Source organism: Saimiri boliviensis, chromosome 3 (assembly GCF_048565385.1).
Source record: "Saimiri boliviensis isolate mSaiBol1 chromosome 3, mSaiBol1.pri, whole genome shotgun sequence".
In the NCBI taxonomy this organism is placed as follows: domain Eukaryota; kingdom Metazoa; phylum Chordata; class Mammalia; order Primates; family Cebidae; genus Saimiri; species Saimiri boliviensis.
Window position 1 is genome coordinate 18,897,896 of NC_133451.1, and position 9,254 is coordinate 18,907,149.

At 38.5% G+C, this 9,254-nt stretch overlaps 1 pseudogene; it reads left to right on the forward strand.

Moving 5' to 3' along the window:
• The first annotated feature begins 2,591 nt into the window (after positions 1–2,591).
• On the forward strand, positions 2,592–2,961 carry LOC101044379 (anaphase-promoting complex subunit 11 pseudogene; annotated as a pseudogene).
• The last annotated feature ends 6,293 nt before the right edge of the window (positions 2,962–9,254 follow it).

A 9,254-nucleotide genomic window follows, 5' to 3' on the forward strand; every position in this document is an offset into this window, starting at 1 on the left:
TGTTTACTGTTGCTCTAAACAATTTTACCTTTCCTAGACCTTTTGATGGGGGATGGATAAATAATAGCAGCGGGTGGCAATATCTCAGGAATTAGGAGTAAATATCACATACCAGACCAGGGACTGGGTATTCAAGGTGGTCTTGTGGACACGCAAACACAAAATATTGGAGAAAATGTTACTTTCATGAAGTTCTACTTTACATTAAGGCTGATGCATTTATTAACCCATAGTAGTATATATTTTAATATTAGGGATGTTAGGGTCAGCTTTCAAACTGAAGGGGATCTGGGGACAGCACAAGCTTCTCAATGTGCAAGGAGGGAAATTGAAAGGAGAAAGGGATCTTTCTGAGGTCATACAGCTGATAAGGCAAACACAAGATCAGAACCCAGAGTTCTACACTCACAATCCAGGACATGTGTATACTCATGTCTAGTCTTTCTCATGAATAGCAAAGAATAACTATCCAGGATCTTAAGGCTGTCTTCTCTTCAGAATGTCATTTCCAACAGCAGGCATGGTAGCATATTAAAGGCAGAGGCAAGGAAATCTGGGAGACGCTGAGATGATTAAAGAGTACCAACCATGTCAAGGCATGTTGTGCTGCTGTCCTGCACCATGTGCTTTAGGTGGACCAGTACTCTCTAATCTTTGTAACAAGTCAGTGGCTAGAAGAGGAATGGAAGGAGCATTTCTATGCCTCATTTTCTCTCTTCACCCTCAATATAACTATAATTGTTAACAATTATTGAGCAATCCCTACTTGCCAGGCACTGCAGTGACATTTATAATCTCCAGTCCTACGGTACAGAAACAATCAGGTAGAAGTTAAGTAACTTGCTATATTAGTTTCCTTAGTATAGTAGACTCCTAATTCCTTGACACAACAAAGTACCAAAACTGAGTGACTTCAAACAATAGACATTTATTGTTTCTCAATTCCGAAGGCTGAAAGCCTAAAACCAAGGTGTCTGCAGGGCAGTGCTCTTCCTTGAGTCTTCCATCTGCTTGCTGATATGTGCCAGCAACACACATTTTGGCTCCCTTGGCTGGCAAATGCTTCACTCTAGTCACATGGCTGCCTTCTCTGTGTGTGTCTTCACATCTTTTTCCTCTGTGCATATTTGTTTCTGTGTCCAAAATTCACCTTAATAATAGAGACCTGTTATGTTAGGTCTCACATTAGGGTTCACTTAATTACTTCATTTTAAATCAACTACCTCTGTAAAAACCCTATTTTCAAATGAAGTCTGCTAACCTCTTTGTGATAATCCTTTAGTGCCATCCTTACCACTAGCCTCAGTATATAAGATCTATACCCAGTATAAGATCTATACTCAGTATATAAGATCTATACCCAGTATAAGATCAATAATGTAATCCAATCTGTCTCACTTGGAAAGATGCTTTAAAACTGTAGCATTTGGAATGCTCATGATTATTTTAACAAGTTACATTACAAATCTGGAAGGGAAGGAAGGAGGTCTGATTCTTTGGTCCACAGTTCTCACTCATTCCAGATTTCCTCAATCTCAATGACCTTTTCTTATACTTCTCATGTTTCATAACCCAAGGCAGATACAAAATGCTATTTCTCCGTATCTATGTTTTTGAATGCCATTCCGAGTTCCTTGAATGAAATCTATATTATAGGTTTCTCATAAACTGAATATATTAATAAAAATATAAATAGAGACTGGCCATGATCTAAGCCACACCCAAACTAAGTGATGAGTGACATTAATGGCCGTCCCAGAGAAGAATATACCAGGGAGATAGTATAGCATGATGCTTATCATTGAACTTCAGGATAGGATTGCCTGGGCTTATATCCCTACTAGTGCAGCTATAGAATATGTAAGTTTAGGCAATTAATTAACCTATGTGCCTCAGTTTTTTCATGTGTCAAATATCAGTAACAATAGTACCCAACTTAGAGAACTTGAAAGGATTAAAAAGGTGACTCATTTAAAAGCATTCACTTCCTAGTGCATTATAATGGCTCAATAATTTTTTTTTTTTTTTTTTTGAGACGGAGTTTTTGCTCTTGTTACCCAGGCTGGAGTGCAATGGCGCGATCTCGGCTCACGGCAACCTCCGCCTCCTGGGTTTAGGCAATTCTCCTGCCTCAGCCTCCTGAGTAGCTGAGATTACAGGCACGCGCCACCATGCCCAGCTAATGTTTTGTATTTTTAGTAGAGACGGGGTTTCACCATGTTGACCAGGATGGTCTCGATCTCTCGACCTCGTGATCCACCCGCCTCGGCCTCCCAAAGTGCTGGGATTACAGGCTTGAGCCACCGCGCCCGGCCGGCTCAATAATTTTTAACACTTAATTTGAGTGTGAGGAAACAAAACTTGAAATAGTTAAGATTTTTTTTTTCTCTCATTCTATTTCTAGCTACCTCTATCCTTACAAAACACAAGATGTATACCCAGACACACACAGAGAAACACACACAGAATATTTTCTGTGCTTCTTGGTGAGATTTCTCTTCCCTACCATCTTCATCACCATATCTAACTCTATCAGCAATTTGGGCTGGAATTCATAATTTAGCTATTGTAGAAGGAAATAAGTGAGTAGTATGAAAACTCACGAGACCTCCTGGTTAATCAAGTTCTCCATTAAAATTTTGACCAGAGCCCATGAGTATGGCCTTGGTGGAGCCAGCTGCTGTAGACAGGCTGCGGGCTTTGCTGCCGTGAAAGTGAAGATTAAGTGCTGGAAAGGCGTGGCCACTGGCTCTGGGTGGCCAACGATGAGAACGGCAGTACCTGCAGGGTAGCGTTTAACTGCTGTTGCCCTGCCTGCAAGATGCCTGGCGACGACTGCCCGCTGGTGTGGGGCCAGTGCTCCCACTGTTTCCACATGCACTGCATCCTCAAGCGGCTTCAGCACAGCAGGTGCAGCAGCACTGCCCCGTGTGCCTCCAGGAGTGGCAGTTCAAGGAGTGAGGGCTCTGCCTTGCCCGCCGGAGCTGGCGCCCTGAGACCCCTCCTCATGCTGGTGCCGATGGCTGCGGTCGCTGCTGGGGACGGTTCCCTTGGGTTGCAACAAGGTGGAAACAAGGGCTGGAGCTGCGTTTGTTTTTCCATCACGATGTTGACACTTTTATCCAATAAGTAAAACTCATTAAATTACTCAAATCCTGGGAAAACAAACAAACAAACAAACAAACAAACAAACAAACAAACAAACAAAAACAAACCAGAAAGTGTCATTCTAAGATGCGGGATGAATACCTAGCTTTTTTTTTTTTTTTTTTTTTTTTTTTTTTTTTTTTTTTTTTTTTTAACTGATACTTTTATTTCCTCCGTGACTATTATTTCTTTATATAATACATTCTTGCTCTAGCCACAGGATCTTCTTTGTGCCTTAAAGTGTCTTTATTATTATCATTCATTGTAGCAGTTTGTGCCACTGCTAATACTACACTACCTAGATAAAATTCTCTGGAAAACTTGAGACTCACATGTACAAATAAGAAAAATATTATGAAATCAAAATGAGAAAACAGGTCACATGTTTTCAACAGGTCTCACCTAAATCCCTGAGATCATTGCTTTATTCAATTGGCTTACTTTAAGTCTCAGTTCAAAACCATTATGAAAACTGTAATTGACATTACTATTAATTTTACTTTGTATTTGGTTTCTGTTACTTGCTTAATTCCTCAAGAATACAAACTCTAACAAAATAGTACTGGCCCAGCACATTGTGATGATAGCAAAAGACAAATGGAATGGCCAAAATGGAACTTAATAGTAGACTCAGCGTAGCGTAAGCCTGAGAGTCACCCCCTTAAACCTCCCTTGTTGCTAAAATGTGACTAAGTTTGACACTGACTCCTAGGTCCCAATCACTCCCCCAAATTGAGACAAGATGAACAATTGGAACAGGTTCAACCTGGCACTGAGGAACGTCAAAACCAAACTAGAAGATGACTGGGCAGTGATGCTTTTGGAGAAAGATCTTGATCAAAAAGTAGAAATGGGCCAGACACAGCAGCTCAGGCCTGTAATACCAGGACTTTGGGAGGCGGAGGGTGTTGGATCACTTGAGAGCAGGAGTTCGAGACCAGCCTGGCCAACATGGTGAAACCATGTCTCTACTAAAAATACAAAAATTAGCCTGGGGTGATGGTGCACACCTGTAGTCCCAGATACTCAGGAGGCTAAGGCAGGAAAATTGCTTGAATCCAGGAGGTAGAGGTTGCAGTGAGCAGAGATTATGCCAGTGCACTCCAACCTGGATAATGGAGTGAGACTGTCTCAAAAAAAGGTGGGGAGGGAGATGTAAAAATTTTCAGAATGAAAAAAAAGTCACTAATGTTAAAAAAGAAAAGAAAACATGACAAATAGGATTGAGCCAGAGAATGCCATGAAAAGAGGGTTCTCAGGCTTGCATAACAAAACTGTCACAAACAACTCTTCAAATTCACACCCTTGCACAGTCTCTCACACAAAATACTCCGCAAATATGTCTGCTCAGTAACTGCCTGTCCAAACTCGAACTAGCATCACCCTTGCTATTGATCTTTGTAGCCAAGGAGATTTCTTTCAAACCAATTATATAATCTGCCTTATTTTTTCCTCTTTAAAAACCATTGTCTTTTGCCTTCCTGAATAGAAACATGATTTACTAAATCTGTTCCCTTTTTCTTTTAGACAGTTTTTCTCTATTTGTTATTTAGGTTGACAGATAAATATCATTTGTTTTATTTACAGCTGAGAAAATAAGACTCAGAGAATTTATGTAACTTGCACCAAATCACACTCCAGGTAGGAAGTGGAGTAGGAAATGAAAGTGAAATCCATACGAAACCACAGTTCATATTCTTGGCACTATTCTGCAGTGCTTCAACTGGACCATCAAATAATACATGAAAACAGAATGCTCAGGCCTTAGAGAGTTACCATCATGAAAGCAGTTAGACTCATTAAAAAATTAGCGATTTGGCAATTAGGCCAATTAGCAATTTGGCCTGGGTTCTAGTAACTGGCTCTTTTTATGACTTAAGGTAACATATTTAGCCATGTATCAATTTTATTTTACATAAAATGAAGGTGATGATACCTACCATATCGGATAAACATGAAGATTAAATGATATATATGATACAGATGATTATGTGATACACACATATGTGTGTGTGTATATATATATATACACATATATCTGTGTTAAATTTAAAACATAAATGGTAGATATAATCTCTTTAGCTCTACAAATAAATGAGACTATTTACCAAGCATTTAGAGAAAATTCTAATTTTAATAACACAAACAACTTGCTAAACTACTCTTTCTTCTTACATAATGAAAATGACTATGTCACCTTTCATACTTTTATGTTAAAACAACTTAATGAAACTACAGAAAAAAATAAACTTGAGAATACTCGTTGTCTTTAATATAAGCCAAATATTAAAAACAACATTTATACCTTTAGAGTCCTTTCAAAAAAATTGCCATCTAAATATGCAAACATAGCTGACAACAGAAAGTTGGCATTGGGATTTCCATATGTGGGTTATCTGAAACGGCCTAGAGATAAGCGATAAAAAGTCAGTGTGTTGTACCGAGATAAATACAGAAGATGTCCTAATCCATCGGACATAAGTTTGAGATTATCAGGGTTTATGCTCTGCCATGAGAAAAGAAAATGATGAAATTTGTTTTGTGTAAGGTTTTAATAGATGATCAGATTATCATGCACATCATTTTCCACTCCACAACTGGGTCCTGAACAGAATGTACTTAAAAGAATAGTCTGCATTGCATTGGGAAAATATAATTTCAAGCTATGGTTTGAATAAGTACCTTTCAAACTTCAGGTGTTTTCAAAGTGATTGTGTTTAGAAGTGTGATCTTTGGGAGATGATTGGGTCATGAGGGCTCTGTCATCATGAAAGAGATTAGGTGCCCGTACAACAAAAGCTGGGCAGACAGAGCTCATCTTTTTGTATCCTTCTGCCTCTCACCACACAAGGACACAGCTTTCCTCCCAGTGGGAGGATGCTGCATCAAGGCACCTCCTTGAAAGTGAAGAGCAGCCTTCACCACACGCTGGTCCCTTCGTCTAGGACTTCCCGGCATCCAGAACTGTGAGAAACAGATTTATTTTCTTTGTAAATTACCCACTCTGTGTTATTTAGTTATAGTAGTGCAAACTAAGGCATCCATTATATTAATAGGAGGGAAAAGGTAGAGTAATTGTTACAGGCATTTTGGAATTGTTTTTCCTGAGCAACCACTTGAACTACTGAGAGAAGATTGACAGAAAGGCTACACTAATGTACCTTTGGTGCCAATGATCAAAAGAAGTTGATATTCCACTGAATGCATTATTTTATCCAACAAAGTTAAAACTAAACCCAAAAGACTGCTATTTTTGACTAAGGAAAAATTTTTCAGGAGGCAGTTGTTTAAATGCATATGGCCCTCTGAGCACATGGCACTTCCATATGACTCCTTCAGAATATTTTTACCTGAACTGGTTCTACATAATTTTGTATCTATTTTCATTATTTGAAAGATGACTCCATTCCAGGTGAAGTATGGTATATCCATTATGTAGAGAGATAAGGGAGAAAATAATGTCTATAGCTACTAAAGCATGTTTCCCGAGAATGCAAGACTTACAAAGGTTGATACATTCACAGATTATAAACTACATACACTTTAATAGACCCATTGAAGACAAACACAATTAATTATAATTTTGTTGCAACATTTTTGAGGGGGTAATGGATAGATTATTTTTATTTTGCTAAACTCGTTCTGCTTAAAATATTATTTTGAGGAAATATTGGTTTCGCAAATGTGAACTCATTAGCCAAGTTCAGTCACAGACCAACACATTTACCTTTATTCCCTGATTACCTTTTTCCCCTGATTGTGACATTTTCTGTTGCTCTAGTAATTTTTACTGTGTCAAGAATGTATGCTGGAAAATAAACTCTGAATTGAAAGTATGGAAACCTGACTTGAAACAGTCACACTAATTCTTTCTACCCATTTTTGACTTAATCCATATATTAAAACTTTTAAAGTCAGCTTTTACAAAATGGATGGTGCAGTCTAAATTATATGTTCCAGAACCCAGGCATATAGAATAATGTAAAAGGAGCAAGAGAAAGAGTCAACAGTTTTGGTTTTCAGTTGGAATATGCAGAGGGAGAGAATCATTTCCAAGTGGTCTCTAATGGTCTACCGGTCAAAACTGAAAAAATTTTCAGCTCATTTCCCACTCCAAAATTCCATGAATCTATTACATCAAAGAAGAAGTTGCTCCAAGTTGACTTTTGAATTAAGCCTTTCCTGTAAATGCTATATATTAAATATGTTCTAAATGCACTTATTTATTTATTAGAGACAGGCTCTTGCTCTGTCACTCAGGCTGGAATGTAGCAGCATAATCATAGCTCACTGCAACCTGGAAGCTCTGGACTCAAGTGCTCCTCCCACCTCAGCCTCTTGAGTCACTGGAATTACTGATATGAGCCACTGCACGGAGGACTGGTTTACATTTTTGTGTTCAGAATATTAAACATAGATGACTAGAGGCAGAGTAGTCCCCACAATACAGACTACATAGCCTTAGGTGGGCACTTAAACACTGGTTTGTTGTCTCCAAGAGATGAAGGCCATTTAAATTTGAATATTACTTTTCATGCCGTTTCAGATTTTTAGAATCCATCACAAAGCAAGTGATTATATGCTCAGATGCCAATGAGGCATCAGTCACATTCATTGTCCCTCATAAAACTATAGCCTATAATAAACAGACAACTTGTTTGTTTCCCCAGCCTGGTTTGCATGAGTCTTAAAGTTCTATAAGCAATCTTAATCCATGTAATCACTATGTGACTGCTATTCTCATGGACACTCCTGAAATTCTGGTTTTCATCCAGCACAGATATTCAGTAAAAGCTGAGTGGAAAGTTCATATTTCAAATTTGATCTGTAAAATTTTCCTGGTACAAAAGAACAGCAGGTACGGAGGTGTGTTCTCAGAGCTCTCTTCAAGAGAGTCTAGTTTGAGTAGCATAGTTGAATGACAGCTTCCATCTATGGCCACTTTGATCATTCACTTTAAAACCTCACATCCTCCTGGCTGCTTCCAGTCAATGAGTGAGTATAGTAGGCTGCTAGTGCTGCTCCTTTTGTTTCTAAAGTAGAAACATTCATAACTTTGGCTCAAGAATTCTGCATCAGACTTGTGGAGCCTTTCTTAAGAGCCTTTCTCAGAACTTTACTGCAATCGGAGGCTCTTCTTACCCAAGCTTCCTTTCTTCCTCTCCCCTTTCTCAGGTGTGAGAACAGCATGGCAGTCTGAAAGTTCTACTTTCAGACTTTTCTAACTCTTTAGAAGCTAAGATTTAGAAAACTCAACTCTTTAGAAGCTAAGATTTAGAAAACTCTTTTCTAACTTGTCTAACTCCTTCTCCCACTCCCGTTGTCATTCACAGGAGTTGTCTAAATCTCTATCACTATTTACAGTTATTATTTGGTGATAAAGGTCTTTTAATAAATCTCTTGCACATTTAATCATGTCTTGGCGTCTACATCTTAGAGGGTCCAAGCCAACACAGAAAGTGAGCATTGAAGGCTTTTATTCTATTCAAGAGAATTTTTTCAGTTCAACAATATTATATGACTAGTTATAAATTTAAAATACTCAAAAAGTATATAGTCTGAAGTTCAAGTGTCTTTCCTCAAAGAAAGCATCAAGAGTAAAGACATTCATTTATTCTCTCCTTTACTAATCCATTCATTCAATCAATAAAATGGTTATTAAAACAGACATGGGTCACACACAACAGATAAAGTGCGATACCAGAATAAGATGGTCTTAGTCATCATAAAACTTACAGTCTAATGTAGCAAGTCTTAAATATTTTTTGTTTTTGTTTATGGGCCTCTTCAGGTGTGATGAATGCTATGGACACTGTCCTCAAAAAATTCATATGCATATATGCATATAAGAACATTCTGAGGCTGGCCACAGTGGCTTATGCTTATAATCCCAGCACTTTGGGAGGCTGAAGTAGGAGGATCACTTGAAGCCAGGAGTTCAATACCAGCTGAGGAAACAAAGCAACACCTCATCTGTGCAAATCATTTTTAAAAAATAAGCCTGGTGCAGCAGTGTGCACCAGATACTTAGGAGGCTGATGTGAGAGGATCGCTTGAGCCAAAGATGTTGATGCTGCAGTGAGCTATGATCATGACACTGCACTCTT